Genomic DNA, 22,380 nt, shown 5'->3' on the forward strand with positions numbered 1-22,380 from the left:
TGTGATGACAGTACGACATTGCAGCGAAACTATACTAAGGAGTCGTGATGCCAACGGTGAAGCGCCTTGCCCTGTGTTCTTCAAAAGTATCCGTTTTTTTTTTCTCTCTCTCTATAGCGCTTCAAGGCATTTCAGGCAACGGACACTGCGCATCTCACGACTCGTGGATTCACTAACCGAGCCCCAGGCAGTGCGGAAGTATACCCTGGCACCGTCACCCTTTTGTCTCATGTCAGAACATCACGTTACACTATACAGAATGCAAAGAATAATATTCCCACCTCTACCCAGGATTCTTCCCGCTGCTCAAGAACGCATCCTATAGGAGCACTGTCAACCACATCTACCGTCACCCATCTAGAATTTATCACTTTACCTTTTACTTGGCCTCCTCACAGCAAAGGTCGGCAAAATCTGTGGAGCTCACTCAAACTCATTTATGAAATATATTTTGCATGCTTTAAGCTGACTTGGACTCGTGGCTCGATCTGAGTCCTAGTTCGAGTGAGTCAACTCATGAGTCCGTTTGCCTCGAGTGAGCTTTTTCGACCATGCTTTCAATCTTTTTCAACACCACTATCTTAGTCCGTGCAGCTCTTGAAGCCTTTTGATATCGAGCCCTCTAGGGCGATCTATAAGTGCTTACAAACCTGTATTATCATTTTTGTTTCGAAGAGATGACAACGTGAGACTTATTTATTTAAAGAAGATTCCATGGAAGAGCTGGCGGGGAGGTAGCGAGGTCAAGGCACCCTCTACGTAATTCGCGCCTGCGATCAGTAAATATAGAAATGGCGTTGTATATGACACTGGTTTCGAATACGAGTGAATAGACGTGAGTGTAAATGCGAGTACACGTAAGGCGCAAAATAATGGTCAAAATGAGTAGATAGCACCATAGGTCGACGTTAAAAAATGTAACTCACTCAGACTCCCCCAATAAGTACATCTTGCGCTATGGACTCACTCGGAGTCCAACTCACCAAAATTTTACTGAGCCGTACACTCACTCGGACTCACACTCACAAAAAATAATACTCAGCACACTAACTCGGAGCCCCGCTGCGGTGGTCTAGTGGCTAAGGTACTTGGCTGCTGACCCGCAGGTAGCGGAATCGAATTCCGGCTACGGCGGCTGCATTTCCGATGGAGGTGAAAATGTTGTAGGCCCGTGTGCTCAGATTTGGGTGAACGTTAAAGAACCACGGGTAGTCTAAATTTCCGGAGCCCTCTACCACGGCGTCTCTCATAATCATATGGTGGTTTTGGGACGTTAAACCCCACATATCAATCAATCAACACTAACTCGGACTCACCAAAATCTTACTCATCCGGATTCACTCGGATTCAGGCTCACAGCTCGATCTTAGACTGAGTGAATCCGAGTGAGTCGACTGATGAGTGACAGATTTCGAGAGTACCGTTCGGCAGTTGACGCGCAGGCAGCGGGGGGGGGGGGGGGTCATCTGGCGGATCATTGCCGCAGGTGTGGTCGTGCTCAGGTATTCGCCACTTACACGTGTGCTTAGAAAAGGCAAGCATAAGGCAACGCGAGAAATTATTGAAGCTTGATTGATTGATTGATATGTGAGATTTAACGTCCCAAAACCACCATATGATTAAGAGAGACGCCGTAGTAGAGGGCTCCGGAAATTTCGACCACCTGGGGTTCTTTATCGTGCACCTAAATCTAGTTAATTATTGAAGCGTTTGTTTATCAACGAGAATAAAATAAAATGCGTCAGTGTTGCGTCGGTCGCCTCATCCAGATATTGAGTACTTGAAAGCCAATCTTGCGCATGCCGGGTGGTAACACGTGACATAGACAAAAAAATAAATGCCCCACAGTGCGAATGTGCGCATGCGCTCATGTCCGATGGTTTTGTCTTTTTTTCAATAAAAAATCAGTTGATGTCTAGCGCCCGTCCTGTCTGTGTGTTCCTTCTGTGTCTTTCCGTTTTGCGCTACGAATATGAATCATAACTGAGTTCACCGACCTATGTCTCATAGCGCCAATATTGTGAAGCACGGGGCACGCTTTGGCATATGGTAGAGGGTTGTACACAGTCACCTCTTAGCGCATTCAACCCATGCCACACTCGGCTCTGGGAGCGAGCCATTAGCCAACGCCACAATCGAAATCAGCACCAGCGGGTGGCGAGGGCCGTCAACGCGGCGAAAGCCTACGGTTTCCTGGAAGGCACAGACCACCCCGAAGACGATAATTGAAGAATAGTCTAATAAAGATGTACTCTCTCTCTCTCTCTCTCTCTCTCTCTCTCTCTGGCACTTCACCATCGCAAACGCAAACCAACATGCCCAAATGGCAGTCATTCTGTTAAAGGGACTAATAATCTATTTTTAATGACGATATTCTTTCTTGGAATACTTAAACACAAAATTCTTCGTGTGTCTGTAACAAGAAACAATTCAGCCACCTTGTCTAAGTTTAGGCCGTTGCTGAACGCCGAGCCATCTTTAACTGGTGACTGCGTTTATAGTTGTGAACATAGTCGACCAAAAAGCAAATATTATGCATATCTGAGGCGTAACATCAATACGTAAGTATTAGGCAGTGTGTTCCTTAACTAGAAAATACACACATGCGTAATTCTAAAGACCCTAGTGTTTCTTAGGCTGCGCTGAAAATGCGATGCTATGCGCAAAACAAGGCCGGCAGGAGGCCATTGTCTTTCGACGACATTTGCAGCGAAGCGCGCAGATACGCACCCAATTTTTTTGTTGTTGCTCGATTCGTTCCGTGACGCAGGTAGAACATTCCCGCTCGTGGATCCATCCAGGAGAGAACCATGACGTCACCATTGCGAGTGGCCGTGGTTGGCGGCGGCATCGTGGGCCTCAGCGCCGCCGTGCGCATTGCCGAGGAAGTGGCGCCGAGAACAACCACGTGACCGTGCTCGCCGAGCACTTCAGCCCGCACACCACGGGAGACGTGGCGGCGGGATTCTTCAACCCGTACATTGTCCACGGAGTGTCGGAGGAGAGGCTCAGGTTAGGACAAGTCACCATCATTGTCATTACGTTATGGTCTATACTTTACGGGTTGGTTCCGGTACCGCCGTCAATTCGCGAAAGGATAAATTGTAGTGAAGTGGGTATTCCGCGCATGCCACTGCACTACAAGCACGCGTGAGTGGGGGAAATAAAGTTAGGTGGGTAGATGAGATTTAGAAGTTTGCGGGTATAACGTGGCCGCAGAAAAGCGTTGGACCAAGTTGACTTGTGGGACATGGCAGAGGCCTTTGCCGTGCAGTGGGCGTAGTTAGGCTGCTGCTGCGGATGATTATGAAGGGCACTTCGCTACTGTTATAGCACTGTACGTATTCTGATAGATAGCGTGAAACAGTCGATTAAAGAGACTTTCCTTTTCTAGTGACATGGTTGAGGCACCCATTGCAAAGCAAGGCCAGGCGCGCGATTTACAAGGCGATGCAGTGTCCGATTACGCTATCTCGTTCTACGCCCCGCCGTGGTGGTCTAGTGGTTAAGGTACTCGGCTGCTGACCCGCAAGTCGCGGGTTCGAATCCCGGCTGCGGCGGCTGCATTTCCGATGGAGGCGGAAATGTTGTAGGCCCGTGTGCTCAGATTTGGGTGCACGTTAAAGAACCCCAGGTGGTCAAAATTTCCGGAGCCCTCCACTACGGCGTCTCTCATAATCATATGGTGGTTCTGGGACGTTAAACCCCACATATCATTATCATCATCATCATCATCATCATCATCATCATCAGCTATCTCGTTCTACTCTTGAAGGCGAAGCTCGAACGTCTTCCAAATTCTGCCTAACAGTTGTGTGTTTTGGCATGAACGTTATCTGTAGTCTAGAGCCTACCATCCTGTGCATTTCACGTGTCATTTGTTCTTACCTTCAACTTTAGCCAGTGACAATTTCCGCTTCACCAAGCTTTAGGAACAAGGACGGAAAATTTTGAAATGTATTAGTTGTTGAGGTTTTACGTCCCAAAACCACAGTACGATAACAAGGGACGCCATGGTAGAGGGCTCCGAAAATTTTTATCACACAGAAATCTCTAAAGTGTACCTAAGCTCAAGTACACGGGCCTGTAGCATTCCGCTTTTATCGTAATGAGCGAGGAAGTCTTAATTTTAATTCACTTTGCTTCCAAAAAACCTGAATCATTGATTTGTGTTATGGACCGATATTGTTGTACGGTTGGACTATGTCAGCTCGAAGAACCATGCCTACCATTTCTGTTCAAACAGGAGCAGCTGTAGGATAACCGTAATCTTACAATTCGTGTTCTGTATAGATCATGGTGCATGGACGCGTTCAACTTCTACCGACACCTGGCGGAGAGCGCCGACTCGAACGAGCTAGGTCTGGCCGTCATGCCGGGTTACATCCTCACGGAAGAGTACACAGTAGGTATACCACTGACATTCGACCTTTTATTTAGGCAGCAATTAAGGTTGTTTCATGTACGAACAAAATTTCGGGCTTCTGCGTGGCAACACCAGAATTAATGCCGTACAGCACATGTCCTCCTGGACTCTTCAGCACACGTTTATAACCCCCGAGTATCGGCCACCCTTATCAGCTTAATCATGTAAGAGGGACAATTACACTGTACTAGACATTTAATCACTTGGCTTTCTCACGTTGATGACCGAAGATAGGTGATCTTGCACTCCAAGGACCATTTACTGCCAACTTTAGCCAGACACCGAAGGCAGTTGTGAAAAATACGTCGTCCCTTCCACTGTCATTTTTTTCGGCAGTTATTCCTAAGCTCATCTTATGGGATCGACCACTATCTATGGAGGGTGGGGCAATTTCTCCGCAGAGAAATCCTCCCCCTAAGTATTCGGGGGGGGGGGGGGGGGGCTAATATAAGACATTCCACGCTCCTGTGCATTGTAACACTCCAACCTGCACAATTTCAAACACGCACGAAATGTCACCTTTGAGAACGACGTGGGCGCTCACTCAGTTTCGCTTTCGTTAAGTATCGCGCCACCTGCAAACTCACACCTCTGTTAATTTTACTATCACTATCGTGTAGTGCTTTTTGCATTTTCATGCATATGTAAACCAAGGTATGGTAACATTTGAATTTGTTTGAATTTACTTTTATTTCGTTGCATGTATTCGGATGCCTTATAGTTCAATAGTACAAACTGCTTTCTGTTAAAAGACGGACTTCTGCTACAACTCTTGATTGGCCTACAGGGACTATAATCGGTCCACACATGTATAATGATCAATATAACTAATTGATTGATTATTGATGATTGATTGATTGGTTGATTGATAGGCTCACTCGGTCTAGCTGTAAAGTAAGAAAATGCGGCGTCCGCCTGACGTCGGCTGAGTTTCAGGTACTACATTAGTGTGTCATGCAAGAAACCGCAGTGGCACTTGCGTCACAGAGGAGTACGATGGTGGTGTATGCGACGTGTGTCACAACTCCTCGCTCAATACGACTGGTTTATAGTGCACTAGGGGCAAGCATTCATACGCTTAAAACACAAATTTCCCCATATTTTCTTGGTACAAATGGAAGCTTCTAAAATGATACTTTAGCAGTCGACGTCGGCTTAATATATGCCTTTATTAACCGCTGAAATCCGCTTAGTAAAGCGTTAGCTTTAGCCAGATGACACCACACACCCACACACCTTCTTCCATATAGATGTTTGGGTGATGTTGGTGACCCTGTGTGCCTTACAGTGTTACTTTCATAAATTGGTTTTCTACATAATCTCGGAACAAGCGCACAGCAAATCGATCATGCTGAGACTGAACGAAGCTTTTTTCGGACGTGAGCTCTGGTGCTTGAGTACTCTTCAATAGAAATAAAGATGTACTGCGCCGCTGGTTCAGCCGGGTATAAAATTTGGGGGGGGGGGGGGGTCAAACTCCCTAAAATCTTTAGCGTACATACATGTAAGCGCTTGCACAAGCATACGTATAAAGTATGATTGCATTTCATGCCACCCCCAAAAAAGTTCTGACTACGCCACTCTTGTGCGCGAATCCAGATGTTTAAAATTTACCATAGCAGCGCAGAAACGTTGAGCATGTTTTCTCCCCTTTCCAGCCACGGCCTTCCTACGCCCGACGCATTTTTCCACTATAGAGAGCTGACAGCTCTGGAGCTGTCGTCGTTCCCGAAAAGATATAGGTGAGTCCCACATATACGAAGCAGTGCGGTAAAAAAGAAAAGGAAAACATTACCGGGTAAACTCTATATAACGTGTTAAGGTTCACTTAACCAGAAAGGGAAGCATGAATTCGAATAAATGTACCATGTGCAAATTAAAGAAATGCGGTTTCTTGTATTTTGAATATTTAAACACGATATTCGGAGCGGTACACATGAATTGAAACCCGTTCCAACAGACCACACTTCTCAGTCGTAATCTGTACACAACTCAAGTGCTTTGTGTGTGTGTGTGTGTGAGAGAGAGTGAGAGAGAGAAAGAGAGAGGAAGAAAGAAAAGGCACATAGAGGCACACGTCCCAGCAATTAAAACATAAAGGTGTTAAAATCGAACCTGTTAAATTAGGCTAGAATTATACGAATAATACTTGCCGACTTCACATTCATGTTTTCTGTCCTTTTTCTTAGTTTTTTTTTTAGTTTGCTCCCTTTTGTACTCGTTACTTAAGTGTTCGGGTATGTGCCATGAGAATGAGCTTTCCTTTAGATGATTTTCATCCAAACCTGCATTTCCCGCATTCCCTCCTGTTTTACCTTGCTTGTATGAGCCGAAGGCTTCAACAGTAAAGTGTGTTCTTCAGACAGTTTGCAGAATAACCGACCAAGGTGACTTATATGACCTAATCTCATTTTAGGTACGGAACCTACGTGATTTCGCTGACAATCGAATGCAAGAAATTTCTCCCGTACCTCATGCAACGGTAAGTGTTGCAGTCGAAGACGCGGGACTGTAAAACAGGTGTTCCAAAAGGTTTCGTTGCGTATGCTAGATCAAAGCTACATGCATCTCTGTAGGTCGTATTTGCGAAACCTCCGAGATGGTGGGCGTGCGGCGCCCGCAATTTTGGAGGTTATGGTATTCGTATACGGTAATTCTGCCATAGCTCGGCCAAATATATGAAGCTCATTCAGCCTCGCACGGACTCGAACTCACATATCACACATCAAACAACGCAATTATAACGAAATACCATAAAAAGGCATACGAATATTATTACCTGCCGAAGGTAAGTACAAACAATACATCGGTGATCAATATGCAATAAAAGTGACAACTACGTAGAGGATATAGAAGGGGAGAAAACGCATTAAGTACGTGCTCTAGATAATAGGAGTAGATTGAAAAGAAACGCTTAAGGTTTGACGCAAGGACGGAGAAATGAATGCGTCAGCCAGTAATTGGAATGTTATATTATTTAACGCTAGCAGCTAACTTCACTAGGATCCGACCTCCCGTAGCCCCCCTGAAAGCTGGCGAAAGGGTATACGGCCGCTCCAGGGAGCGAAGCGGTTTGCAGTCTGTCGTTTCAACCCGAAGTAAGAGGCAAGAGGAAGCAGTAAGATGGCACGTACAAGGATAGGAGCGCGCATTACCACGTCCTTTTGATCAAGTTTCGCAGTTGCACCACGAGTGACACAGTAGCTCTTCGGCTTCTCCCACCGGCAACTTTTCACGCTCCTTCGCCCGATGAAAGACATACGGGGCGTTCCATCTCTGCTTGAGGAAAAATCATCGACGGCAGCACTAGCACGCGAGGCGATGTTATCGCGTGCACCCTCCGTGCGACCGAGATGGCCGGCTTGTTTCATTTCTGCTGCAGCTGCGTTCGTCGACAGCGGCGCTTTCGCTCGCAAATAGAACATACATATGGGCGGGCAGATGTCGGTTGCTAGTTTATACGTGACATGACGGCGACGGCTAAAGCCAGCCGAGAGTGTCTATACAATCGCTATCAAAATTGAACATGCTGAATTAGACGTAAATCCAAAATACCTGCTAATTTTTTTTCCCAAGCAATTCCAGTCTCGAGAGCCGTGGTGGACGCCTGCAGCAGTGCAGAGTCAAAAGTCTTGAAGAGGTTAGTGAAAGACTGTTGCATTTGTAAGCCTAGCGGGTTTACGTACACTGACTAGAATATATGGTACTTGGATGGTTGACGGAGGCACACACACACACACACAGGAAGGATAGGTGTTTGCACTTTTTCTTTCTCTTGTGCATTCGAATGTCTTTGTAGTGGAGGCCACACGCTTTGAATGTGCTTACATTCCATAACTAGCCAAAAGCTACCATTGTTACAATGTTACAAGTACACGCCAATATTGTATCGTACACACACGCAGTCGTTCTGGGGTTTTACGTTCTCGAATTCTGAAACATTTCACGAATGATCGCAATATGAGGCTCGTTGGAGAACGGTTGAGCGTGGATAACACATAATCTTTTGTGAATGCGCAAGTCAACGCACCGCAGATGGGGAACATCCATAGTTCGCCTCTTTTGAACAAACACATGCACATGCCCACCTGTGTTTACAATGTTTGTGAGAAAAGACAGGAACAAAGAACAGCAACACAATGAGGAGCATATTGGCCTTGTGTTGTCTTAGCGTTTTAAAGTAAATATTGATAAGACGAATTTATTACAACCAGAGTTGCAGGACGCGTTACAAGTAATCAATTACATTTTCTTGTGCTTTCGTAATATAATCTAGCACATTTTCAACCTAATATTCTGAGTAGTTCAATTACACTTTCTTGTCATTGATTAACGGTAATCAATCACAAAACAAAATCACCTTTTTTTTCCACGATCAAATTGCAGCCAGTTTTTTACTTCAGTAGAGTGACTTGTAGGGCGAGTTTGCTCATTATTACGGTAGCTTTTATTGCGAAAAAGAGAAAATGCTGTCAGCCTTCTACTGCACTTCTCGTTCCAAAAAATGATACCACTCTATAGGGACCCCCCGTCCTGTCAGACGGGAGGTCGACCCTTACATAGCCCCCTTTTTTTTTTACCTTCACGTTGGCGCCTTACCTACAAAACCTACCAGAGCGCCAGCAACAGCGAAGTGCGACGATTCATAAATGACATGGAAATTAGCATCGAAGTGCTGCGCAGCTACCAGCGGGTGCGCAACGTGCTGCTGCAATTTTATCCCACCCTTCCCTCCAGCGCATGCATTGCAAGAGCGTTCAGTGCATACCAGCCGACATCTTTAGGAGGAAGCGTGGAAGAATTAGTAACAACTTTGAGAATTAACGCCCGTTGATGGTTAGGAATATGTAACACAATATAACCAAAGCCCCTACTTCATGCAAGCCTCCAGTCTTCCATATGGCATGCGAACTACAGTTGTTCGTTGTAGGCCGACTGAACTTACGTTATTGTGTTACGGCAATTGAATTTCGAACAGAGCTAACGTTAACATAATCGATTACACTTCTGCAATCGCTCAGTTACTTTTCTGGGCTTTCGTTGATTACTGTCAATCATTTTAAGAAAAGTAGTAATTGTGATTGGTTACTTATTTTCTGTGGCGTGTACAAATCTGATCCCAACTATAGGCCGAATTCCAGTAATGGCTGCTTACATATACCCACAGGCATCGACTCCAACTACCTTTTTTCCAAACACCTCTGTCTTCATTTCATATGTTAGGCTCCACAGTGCACATGCCATGACAAGAAGCCGCAGTCGAACTACGTCTAATTGACATCGATAGGCAGTGTGTTTCGCTTCCTTGTGGGCATTGTGCAGTCGACCTTTTAGCCGCGCATCTTATCATTGCACGTGGAGGACAACACCACGCATCCGATCGGAGTATAGCAGCAGCCGGGCACTCGTTCCTTCAGATAAAAACTTCCCTTGCGCGTGCCAGCACCTCCTCCATGTTGGCGTGCTATCCCGCAGCGATATCTCTGCAGAAGTGATTGTATGAGTTGTGGCTCGGCGTCGTGTATTACAGCGGGGATAAATCGGCAGCGTCTCAATCGGTACCAGTTTTTTAAAGATTTTCTGAAAATACATTCACTTTTCACTCAGTCAAGGGTGCGTCTCGAAAATTTCGTATTATATTGGCACGGTTTTCTGTGTAGATGATTCCCTCACAAGCTGCGACAAATATTGATTATATGCGAAGCAGCTCTTTGACTAGCCTGTGTAACGCTGTCTCTCCGTGCGTCCGTACGAACGCGCCGCAATGCACTCCCTTTGCCGCAGTTGTTGGATCAGTGCCAAATCGGTCATGTCGCAGCTGCGCGTTGACGTCACGCTCCCCTCCATGTGCGCGCTGACGTCACTCTCTTCCTCGCCTGCGGCGTGCTCGTCGCAGCGCCCGAAGCTGCCGCCCCGCTGAAGAGCGTGTCGGCAGAACGGGAACTATCCACCACGATAATGCCTAGTTCACACTGAAACATCCGCTTTCTACGGCGACCGAAATTCCCCTGCCGCCGAAACGCAGCGTCGTTCGCACTGGACGCGCCCCGCGCCGCCGAATATGCCATTCACCATGGGGCGAATGCTGGACGGATGCGCTGTCACCCGGTTGTTGTCGCGGCTCGCAAACGCTACTACGCTATCCGGTGGTGTATACTTCGACGATTCTCGTACGCAAGAAGCAAGAAAAGACAGTACTGCTTACTTTGCTGGCAAGGGGCTGTCTTGTAATGCACGAAGAGCAGAAAAACCACCGACGCCAACAGCGTTGGTGGGTTCGTTCTGCTCTGCAAGACCGCAACAAGCTCGGTCCCGTCAACAGCAAGCTCGGTCACCTCTTTCACGAAATACGGAGGCGAAGTAGGCACAGAGTAGGTTAAACTCCCGTTGGTTACAACATTCAGTTACGTGCACTGCGACACAACAGGTGAGTAGGGCTTGGCCGCCATTTTTCAAAATTCCTTGGCTAGCGCTCCTATTGGTCCGCGGTGACCGATTCGGCGGCAGACGCCGCAAAAATCGGTCCGAGAGCGATCGGCGCGGAGAGGGCTCTTTCGGCGGATCTCGCTGCCGCCGAACCGGATTCGGAGCACTTTCGGCGGCCGGAATGCTCAGTGTGAACGCGGCCTAAGGGGAACATGCATCGATATAGTCTTGGCCGACTTCGACGTCGAATGTCTTCGGGAACCTCTCAACGTGCACTTCACCGATCCCAAGGCCATGGTAGTCAAGGCAAAACGCGCGTCAGCACCGGTCCAGTGACAGGGTCCACTCTGAAGAAACGACAAGACCCACACCAGCCGTCGCGTCAAACGTTTCTTCCAGCGCTCACCGCAGCACCTGCGTTCGCGCCGTTCAACCCGTGACGCCACTCGTGTGCAACGCTGCTGCTTGGCATCCCATTAGGTATACCTTTGGGAAGATGACGTGAATTTATATAATTATCCATACTTATTCATTCATTTATTCGTTTATTTATTTACTAGTTCACCCTAATGACCCACTATGCTCCACGCACGTCGACGTGCCGCCTTGGTCAGTGCTTCGCTGGAAGGGATCTACATCTAAGAACATCGAACACTGGTAGTGCTTTCCTTCCGAAGCTTTTCCTGCAATATTTACCCAAGGGAACTCGGGCACTGTGACCTTTCAGCCACCATGGGAGTGATGGGTAGTGCACTGATTTCACCCAACTTTGTGCTTGCGGCTTCAAACACTCGAGCGGCTTTGTTTATTCTTGAAGGGAAAAAAGGGTAAATTTAAGAGCTCGTTTTCTGTGTTAGACACATTATTAATGAGAAGTGACAATCAAATTATACCAAGGAAAGTATGGAGGATGTTATTAGAAGTAATTATAACGTAATTGTGAAGAAAGAAAAATGGACGAAAAGATAAATTGCCGTGGGCAGGGACCTAACCTGCGACCTTCTTACAAACGTGCGCAGCTGGCAATAGTGGCCACCTAGCCCAGCAACGCATTCTTCTGAACATCAGTTTGTTTTCTACGGGATGTTGTTTATAAGGAGACGCAAAACACACCAATGACACATTCATAATTCTTTTACTTCATGCAGTGTAATTTCGGATTTTCGCACTACTAAAAGCGTCGCTCGTTTTACCTCACTGTCAAAACGGCGCCTTCTTCTTTGTGTCGTCCTCCAGCTACTTTCGATGACTCACCGAAGAAGCTTGTGACAACTTCCTGAAAAATGTCTGTCTAGGGCGACACAGTAAATTGAATGCAGTGTTAGTTGAACGCGCGCGCGTCATTCCAAGCACCGGCTGAACCGAACTGCTTGGCAGAGGAGTACATGTGCAGTAGCTCCATCCCCATAGCTTTCCCTTCGTTGAGAAGAAAAGTTGTCCGCAAAACCACCGTATGATTATGAGAGTCGCAGTAGTGGAGGGCTCCGTAAATTTCGACCACCTGGGGTTCTTCAACGTGCACGTCCGCAAGTATAGCTGACTAGCCGTATCTCCTTGACTAGATGACAAGTGATGTCATGTGATTTTAGTTACGTGACTTAATGCTATAGTAAACGTTATTACGTGATTTCAGTCGCGTTACGACAGGTGATGCGTGATATCACGAATTGGCGCACGTTTTGTGGGAGTGAAGCAGAGGACGACAAAGAGAGTGTGCACCAGTTCAAGATGATGATACATCCTGTTCGCACTACCCGCAGCGCAATGAAAAGCCGAAAGAGCTCCGCTCTTTTAAAGAAAAAATGGTTTGTTCTGAACCTTCTGATGTAACTCAAATTGGTGAGACTAAAATGGTCAAGCTGGTGAGGTATAGGGCTACTGAGCTTTGGCTGAACTACGTGTTGTGGAAAAGTGGCTCCAGGCCATGGAGATGAAGCCGAAAGAACGAAAGTTCGGGAAAATACATGTCCCACCCATCATTAAGGAAAAAAATTAACTGCGCTAAAGACGAGACACGAGAAACGAAGTGCACAGGACGATAGAAGTGGTCAGGACTGCAGCCATCCTGCCACTTCATTTCTCCTGTCTCGTCTTTAGCGCAGTTATATATATTTTTGAGTAATGTCTTACCAACTAGCCCCCCAACATACACTTCTCGAGTCTATCATTAACGTGCTGCCTCATGAGGTGTCAAGACTTGCGGCTCCTTAGGAAGTGCGCTCCTTTCTATATGTTGCTACCGTATTGTCTTGTAGATATATACTACCTTGCGAGATATGCGCCAAAGTATCTGATCCCCGTATTCTTGAACGTCCCTTCACTGAACGCTTCACTTTGAGAGAATAAAACGTTCATTAGAGTAGATCAGTAAGTGGATGGGCCGCTTTCCTCGCCCTTGTCTCGAGGGCCTCTTGTCTCTTCGTATCCGAGCTGGAGGGAACTACCTCCCACCCTTCCTTGATGTGTTGTATCCTGAGTTGCAAAGGTAAATTGTATGGACATTCGCACGCCATGTGGTACCGGGTGCCTGTTTCATTGGTGCAGAACCTGCACTGTGATTTGATTGATATGTAGGGTTTAATATCCCAAAACCACCATATGATTATGAGAGACGCCGTAGTGGAGGGCTCCAGAAATTTTGGCCACCTGTAATTCTTTAGCGTGCACCCAAATCTGAGCACACGGACCTACAGCATACGCTTCACATTGAGGTGAGAAATTCGACGGAAGCACAGTCTCCAGGCTGAGCAAGTCACTGCATATCGGCGATAATCTGCAGCGATCCTTGAGAAACGCGCAGTCACTTTCAGTCAGCGGCGCAGTGTTGAACGCTGTCAAGTGAATGACGTTATTTGAGTCGAGGAGCGTTTATGAATAAGAGGGCTAGAGAATTCTATATAATTTTCCGATCATCTGTCCGGCTTAAGCGCACAAACGCTAACAGCTGAGTTCATTTTCTGGAACAAGCTCGGCCAACAGAGATAACGCTCGATTCTCGAATGTTCGACGACACGTGCCGACGTGCGTACCCAAGGGTGATATTATCAACGGCCGACGCTCTATTCAGCGCCGTGAGTGTCAGTTTGTGTTGCTATAATAGTCTGTGGAGCTATTCTCGCGGTTTCAAATCCATGGACATGTCCGACTCGTCGGAATGCGTTCAGTAACGCAAAAATACGCCTATTTTTGACGTCATTGTGCGCTTGACCACGTCGACGCACCGAACCCGCCAGCCCATTCCTACTGTGTACAACAAAACTATGTAGACAAAATGTAAAGTAACATGACTCCTAAACAAGCTTGACGTGCGTATGAACGCGTTGAAATGTTTGAAGAGCGATGCAGGGAATGCGTACCGATCTTTCATGGGCTTCAGGTGGGCGGCCACGTTAAACCTAATACGAGGGCTAACGTGATGAAAGGACGGCCTCGGAGTTGTGCGACCAAAAGCGGATCTATGGGCGCAGCATTTGTTGATGGGAAAGGCATTCCGTCTTTCTCATTTGTGTCGACAGTTGTGAAAGTTGCGTGGCGTCAAAGCGACGTTGCAGAATAAAAGCCGTAAACAGGCGGTGCGCTGCTCGCCAGCTCCTGCCAATCAGGGGAGGTCGAATTGGACATGTCCACGAATTGAACGCAGCGATAATAGCTCTCCTGATCTTCTCTCCCGTATTCAAAAACGGCCCCGCCGCGGTGGTCTAGTGGCTAAGATACTCGCCGCTGATCCGCAGGTCACGGGATCGAATTCCGGCTGCGGCGGTTGCACTTCCGATGGAGACGGAAATGCTGTAAGCCCGTGTGCTCAGATTTGGGTGCACGTTAAAGAACCCCAGGTGGTTGAAATATCCCGAGCCCGTCACTATAGGGCGTCTCTAATAATCATATGGTGGTTTTGGGACGTTAAACCCCACAAACCAATCAAATCAATTCTAAAACGCTCCTCGGCTCGACCCTTCGCGTTTTCAAATTCGCAAATCGTTCTTCACTTCAAACGCACATCGACTCGAGAAAATCTCGCGTTTTTCTCAAGATTGTCAAGGTCAGTTTCGCGGCCACAAGTTGGGCCAAATAAAGTTTCTTCTTTGACACGCACTCTGCTGGTTTCGTCGAAGTCACGACCACGTGACACGATTGTGAAGCTCTGTCGATACAACTGTTCCTTGCAGCTTGCAGGCGAGTATGACGTCATCGTCAACTGCACGGGCTTCGGCGCCGGTACGTTTGTCCATGATCCCAAGGTGCACGCCATCCGAGGCCAAACGATCAGGGTGAGATACTATGGCTTCTTCGCCTTTCACTTCTCTCTTACTTCGGTTGCCATCGTCCTACTCATAACGGCTGCCCGAGCGAAGGATTGTCTCAGTGGTTCACCTGATAAGCTTCCTGTACACTTTTGTGACTGTGATGAAAATGTCGCCTTGGTGACCTAAACTGGGTTACGTTATTTTCAAAACGACAGACCATTCATTTTTTACCTGGTGTTCTGATAGTACTTACTCACTTGATTTAACAATGCTGAGGAATAAACCACATCAGTGGAGAGGGGTAACGAATATATTGACAGAAAAGCTGACTACTGTACTTCCATAGAGTCCATGGCGAACGCTATCACTGGTCTTCGTCCTCTTCACTCCTATGACCATTTGCGCTTTTGCATAATAAAAGGATTGATCACCAAAAGAAATTAACGGCGTTCCATATTACGTTAATAACACTTTAGCCGCACTACGAAAAATCAGCGACGCTTATATGACAAGGAGAAAACAAAAATACAGCGCGCCATTCTGTGATATAAAAAATAGCGATCATACAATGTCTGTGCGTCCAATTTCACACTTGCCTACACGGGATGTCGACTTCATACCTAGAACAAAGCGGTTATTGGTGCTTACACAGTGGGTAAGAATGCACAGTGACGTCAGCTACTTGCATGTTTAACCATGGGCAGACAAATTGCCGAGTGCGTACAACAGCGAAAGTTTGTGCTCACCACAGCCACCCAAAGATTTCACTATAGGTCACGCGTTTCGAAAACCTCCGCTATCGACTGCACACTCGTGCCGTTTTCGCTCTCTGTTGCCATTGTGCATTGTGTCTGGCAAAGTTGGGTGGACTGTTTGTTGAACTCTGCTGCACGGATTTATATCTCATTGTTTATGATCAATCCGATTTTTTGTTGCTTCGTCCAGAATAAGGCTAGTTAGAAAACGAAAAAGCACTACTTTGAGATTGTGTACCGAACAATGTTGCTCTCTTTCTCACTCTGCAGTCCTGTCATCTTTCGTTCTCGCTATAGGTCCACGCCCCTTGGATAAAGCACGCAATCATAGCGGGGGAAGACTTCCACGTTATACCAAAGTGAGTTCTTTCTTTTTTTTTTTTCCTCGATAAATGTCGTCTCGCTAACGTTTATCACAGAGACCGCGAGTCCGAAACACGCGCCCCGCGGATATGACTTCTCGCTAGCGGCTCGGCCCGCATACCATCTTTGCCTCGTCATTCTTTGTTTAATAAGTATGCTCGTGAGCATGTTCATGAGCTGCACAGACATGACTACGACAACGGTTGTACAAAGGTTGTCCTAGGGGTTTACTCTATACCACGAGGACGTCTTGACCAGTTGAGGCTATCTCGAGGATGTTTTGTGTTGTCTGGATGACCTCAATCACTTTAAAAAATGGATCTCGCAGTATTGACGTTCACATTTTAGTAATTCTTGAGATCAGCATCGACATGTTTCTCGAAACATTTCTCACGTTGCCTTCAGAAATGACCCATACAAAAGAAATGGGCAGGTTCCTCTAAGTTAGCTGATGTTTTGTCACTTGGTGAGCTCGCGAGTCTTGTGTTAAGGCCGGGACAACGCTTTTTAACTTATAGACTGACAAAACTCTGTTGCCTTAGGGCAGTCAACGGAACACTCCTCTCAGCAAAGCAGATCTTCTGTGTTAAACAAATGTCTCTCAACACAATGCTGTTTGTTGTTGATAAGATTACTTGCAAGTTTCCATACGCTGCAACAATATCCACAATGTTAAGCGGCACTTAATAATTGTCTTTTCGAAGGGCCTCACCGAAATATTAAGTATACCAGTAACAGTGTGTGTATTTTTTTAATCTGTATTCCGAGATACTTTTCCAGCCTTTTCACAAATGTATCTTTGAAATATCCCATGATTCCCAAACAAACGTATATCAGTATCTGTATTTTAGGCTTACAGCACATGTATTTTGACGCTTGCATTCCGGAATATCTTCCTGTGTATCTCCATTCAGCCCTCCTCTCGGCGTGCTTCATATAGTGCAGCGTTCCTACCAATAAAGATGTTCACCACCAGCTACCGTTTCATTCATGCTGATTCCCTATTTATAGCGCTTACAACAATTGACAATGCTTCTTAGGCCAAAGGACGTTTCTGTATGCTGTGTTTTCAAACGACAAAGTATAACTCAGGAGTCCCGACGTAATAGCCACGTCTCGGCCAATAGGTAAAAGACTCTCCATAATACAGCAGTCTCACAGAACAACGCCGATCACGAAACGAATAAAACGCTTATGCACTGATCATCGTTATGGTAACGAAAGTCGGCTTATGCTCTCGTACTCAGCATCGATGACGTCATGTTGGGCGGCACCAAGGACGTGGATCAGACTTCGCTCATTCCAGACAGGGACATCGGCAGGAAAATCTGGAATGGCTGCCTCGAGCTTGCCCCGAGTCTCAAGGTATGCCATGCGTTTGTGTAATGCGAAAGATTGTGGGAATTTTATAAAGACCCGTTGTCTGCATGCGCACGACATGCCATTACTTGTGTTGCGTATAAGCCCTTGTATTTTTGATCAAATTCTTCTCTGGTGTGGTTTGTATATTCATGTTGTGTATAAGCCTCTAGCTACTACATGTTAGCAAATCATAATGTATCTTGGACTCCTGCATTAGATAAGCGTTAAATTTCTGACAGCTGCGAACATTTTATTACAGTACTGATTGCCGCTTTCGCATTAATTACTGTCGGACGAGTTCATCTGATCAGCGAACTTCAAAACCTGATCTTTTCCTGTGCCGTCCATGGCGTATGATAGCCCGGGACACTAAAGCTTATTGCGGTGATGTCTACTCACAACGAACGTCACCAGTTGCTGCCGAAGCAGAGGAATCGTCCCGCCGTACTTGAGCATGAAGGAGCAATTGGGGGTGGGGGGAGAGAAATATTCCGCTCAAGCAGCAACTTATAAGCATAGTTTCCCAAAATTAACTAGATATGACTCTGGCACTGCTATCGTTCAGCGACCATGGGAATGATGGGTAGACACATGGATCTGCCTATTCGTCGTGCTTGCGGGCCTCAAACGCAGCGGTGGCTTCGTTTATTGTAGTGTTTAGGTTTTATTTCAAATAAAAGAACAGACCGTTTTGAACTTCGCAAACAGATTTGAATTGGCAAGCTTAAAAAATTACGGTGGTGAAGCGTAACTGATACACTATTGCCGATTGTTGTTCCAGGACAAAGCACCTTCAAGCCACGCGAAGCCAGACGGAACGTGAAGTACGAATTCATGTACTACCCATCATTCCTATGCTCACTGAAGCGCCATGAGTTGAAGCTGCCATGGTCACTCTAGTGCCAGAGTCTCCTCTAGTGTATATATAGGCAACTCCATGCTTATGAGGGTTCAATTGGGATCAATGGCGTGCGCTATGACGGCAGGCATCAGCAGTTGGTTCGTATATCCTTCTACATGCTTCGCTTTCGACGTGAAGAGACTGTGCGAAAACGGCTGCTCTTCTTGAAGCGACTGTATTTTCTTAAGCGATCGCTTTGTGGGGTGGCATTCGACTACATTAAAACGAGGTTCCGGCTTCGTTTAACATCGCACTAACTGCTTCGCCCTTGAGGTGAAACATTTATTTTTTTTTCATTGAAATTGTGCACTGGCTGCCTGATCGTTGAAGATGATGCACCCCCTCACCCAAGGCCACGTCACTCATCACTTGTAAACATGCAAAATTAAAGGACTCCCCCCTTACCCTCCCCACGGCGGTTATTGACTTTTTTTCTCATCTTCATGGTATTACCCATCGAGGTCGCGTAGAATTAGAACAAACGTATATGTGGACGTAAGTTGACTATTGAAAACCCCTCCCCAAATGTGTTAAAAGTACAAAGAAGAAGTTTGCACTCCAGTCGATTTCAGAATATAGACGTTATGAAGAAAACGTGCTACTTGTATAGTGTCGTGTCCACAAGAGACAATGTTTCGACAAGCTGGTATTGATACATTATGAGAACTTACTGGACGTATTATGTTTGAGACGATACGATCAGTGCACTCAGTTCACTCTAACTTCTTGCTATAACTGTCTGTTCACGAGATACGAAAATATGCGTGAGGACATAGTGGTTCAAACGCTTGCCCTGATACGCGTCTTTCCACTGGAACAATGTGCAGAATGCCAAGGTGATAGGACACTTCGTGGGCCTTCGTCCCGGAAGGAATCCTGTCAGGATCGAGCGGGAGGATCTCACCTTCAAACATGGTGGTAGAAAGGTGTGCACCCAGTTTTTGATTGCTCTCATAGACCCGCTTTTTTCGCTATGGGAACATCATGCCGGGCAAATAACTCACCCGACAAGGAGTGTCGCGATTTCACACTCATTTGTAGCTTTCCTTGACATGACAACACCCTGCAAGTCACGGAAATCAACGAAAAAATCTATGCACTGTTCTTGCAAACGATATGCGCAATGTGCTTAGAAAAAGTGTAACGATTAGGAGTCTGAACTATGGAAGAGCAGTAAGCCGTCACGATTAGCAATTCAGATACGCCAATAAAAGAATGTCACTGACCCAACGCTTCCGCATGGTGCCTGGATGTAGCCGTTGTTTTATTTTATAGCTATAATTAAACCACCTAATATTAAAGTGAGTTTGCTGGAGATTTCAGCCGCCGCTCTCAGTACCTATACCTGGTGTTTCATGAAATGCGTCAATAATTGTTAAAAATCAGGAAAAACGGGCATTTCTCGCTGCCTTCACAACAGCTTTATCAGTAGCGCCAGCGGTTTTTAAATGGTTAACGACAATCTTTTGGGCAGTAATAAAGACAAATAAATAATTATTTTCTCTATTTAGTTGAGTTACGCGGTAATGCCAAATTGTAGAATGGAAGTTTTTCGTACGTAGAACCCACCGTAGTTTTGTTATATAGAAAAAGTGGCCTCTAGTAATTATTGTGGTGCAGTGAAACTGAACTTGAAAGTTTTTTCAGTTATTCTGGTTGACCAATTTGCGTTTTCTTTTCTATTGTCTATCTCCATTGTCGCCAATTCGAGTCGTGGAATGCCTTCTGAGTCATTGATTAATTTCCCTTCATTAGTCGTTTCTTGAATAGAGAAAACAATACTGGAAGGTTGTCTGAAGAAAAGTATCCCATTTGGAGCACTGCATTATGAATGGCGCAGGCTGTGACGACATACACAAAATAAAAAGGATAGACAGCTGCGTGTTTACTGTGTGCCGAAGAATATATGGGTCAGTGAGAAAGGCTTGAGAGGTATCCTAACCACACGTAGAGCTGACGGCCATTTGATTTTATATTACAAGCAACCTTTCGGTTGAGATAGTAATGTTGTGCAGTGCCAACTGAATCACAGATTAAAAAAAGAAACATGTCCGACTGTTCCCTTGCGTGGTGAACGGGACGGCGTTAAATGTCCTTTGTCACGTCACCTCGGCGCAGGTCCCCGTCATTCACAATTACGGCCACGGAGGCTCGGGAATCACCATCGCCTGGGGATGTGCGGGCGACGTGGTTCGCCTGGTGCGAGGCGCGATCAGCGAGCGTTCGCTGGACTCGCTCAAGACAAGAGCCAAGCTGTGATCTGCCGGCCTTCCGAGAGTGTGACACATTACGGAAGACGGTTTTGTGTGCGACTTCGTCTCGGCGTCTTACATGATAAATAATGAAGAAAAAAAAATGAATATGCCGCCAGTTTCACGCTGCGAAGATCATCCAGCGGTGATGCTGTTGCCCCGTTTCGCTCAGCACCCCTCATGTAACATTGTCTGTAGGTTGGTTTTTGTTGTTTTTCACTATGCAGCAATTTCAAGCCCCAGAACGAAGATACGATTGTAAGGGACGCCGTAGAGGAAGGCTCCGGAAATGTTGATCAGCCGGTGTTCTTTAACGCGCGCTCAGATCACGCAGTACACGGACCGGCAGCATTTCGCCTTCATTGAAATGTGATTGCCGCAGCCGGTATCAAACCCAAGCACCGTGACTATTGATCCACCACGGCGGACTTCCTTGTTGTTTCTTTTCTTTGCATTAAGTTAAAAGCGTGGTTAGAGGTCAAGGGTTTTCGTGGCGTGTAACTATAGCCCTGCTTTACTGTTGTCAACCCCCCCCCCTAACTACGTAAATGAGACATTAAAGCAAGAGACTCACACAACGCAACTCCCCTCCCCCTCCACTTGGATTAGTCCCAAAGCAAATAAGCTACGCAAGGCATGAAAAGAAGCAAAGTGAAAAAATGACGCGCTGACTGCTAAAGCTTGTGTTTGGTTGTCGGATTGCCGGGGGTAAAAATGTAAACAGCTCTAGCAATGCTAAACTAGGGCACGTCTGTCGCCATTATTGTTTAAAAATGCATAGACATAGCTTCGTGCATTAAACAGTAGCCGCAGAGGTCAGATTCCTGAAATACATGTGATCGTAACACCTCCTTTTTTGAAACTCCGCTTTAGGCATGACTGCTGCTTCTCCTCCCGAATTGCTTGGTATTTTCGAACATATAGGCATCCTCTTGAACTAGACATGAAGCGCCTATATGTACACCATAAGATGCAAATTTATATACTCAGCGATCGCTTCTGAGGCAGCAATAGTTTCGTAAGCATTTCAAAAAGTTCGTTTTTATTATTAATTAGTTACCTCTCGCCTATTGGGTGTTCAGATGCGGGGGGGGGGGGGGGGAGTCTGTGCTTAATTCCACTGAGCACTGTTACGGGCATAAAGACTCACTATCAACCATATAATACTGGGAAGGCCACTTTTTGATTTGTCAAAGCTGGCTTAAAAATATAGATTTGTACTATACGGTGTACCTAAGACTCTTCATACAGGGTTGAAAAGAACACCTGTTGATTTCCCGAAGATGTTACAAAAAAAAAACGACTTGAAATTATAAGCAGCAATCATGCCGAAAGCGGAGTTGTAAAAAAAAAAGGTATTCTAATGACTCTTGCATAACATATGCCGAACAAATCACATTACAACGGCGAACCGTACAAAGCGTCAGAGCCCTGCGGCTACATTCACTGAACACACCTCATTACGGAAAAACAATTCACCAATTCACAGCTGCAGCCCCTGCATGCAATTATTCCATGTTCTTGACTAAACCGTTGTGCTACTTGTGATCGAATTCAAATGTAACTTTACTTTTCTAAAACTAGATCTTTCAAGCCAAGAAGAACAGCGAGAGAGTTTTGTGTGTATTCGTTTCGAAACGTCGAGTGTGTT

General features: G+C 46.1%; 1 pseudogene; it reads left to right on the forward strand.

The window, feature by feature from the left end:
- Nucleotides 1-2,773: 2,773 nt before the first annotated feature.
- LOC142795989 (D-aspartate oxidase-like) lies at nt 2,774-20,837 on the forward strand (annotated as a pseudogene).
- Nucleotides 20,838-22,380: the final 1,543 nt, after the last annotated feature.

Source organism: Rhipicephalus microplus, unplaced genomic scaffold (assembly GCF_043290135.1).
Source record: "Rhipicephalus microplus isolate Deutch F79 unplaced genomic scaffold, USDA_Rmic scaffold_993, whole genome shotgun sequence".
Classification (NCBI taxonomy): Eukaryota; Metazoa; Arthropoda; class Arachnida; order Ixodida; family Ixodidae; genus Rhipicephalus; species Rhipicephalus microplus.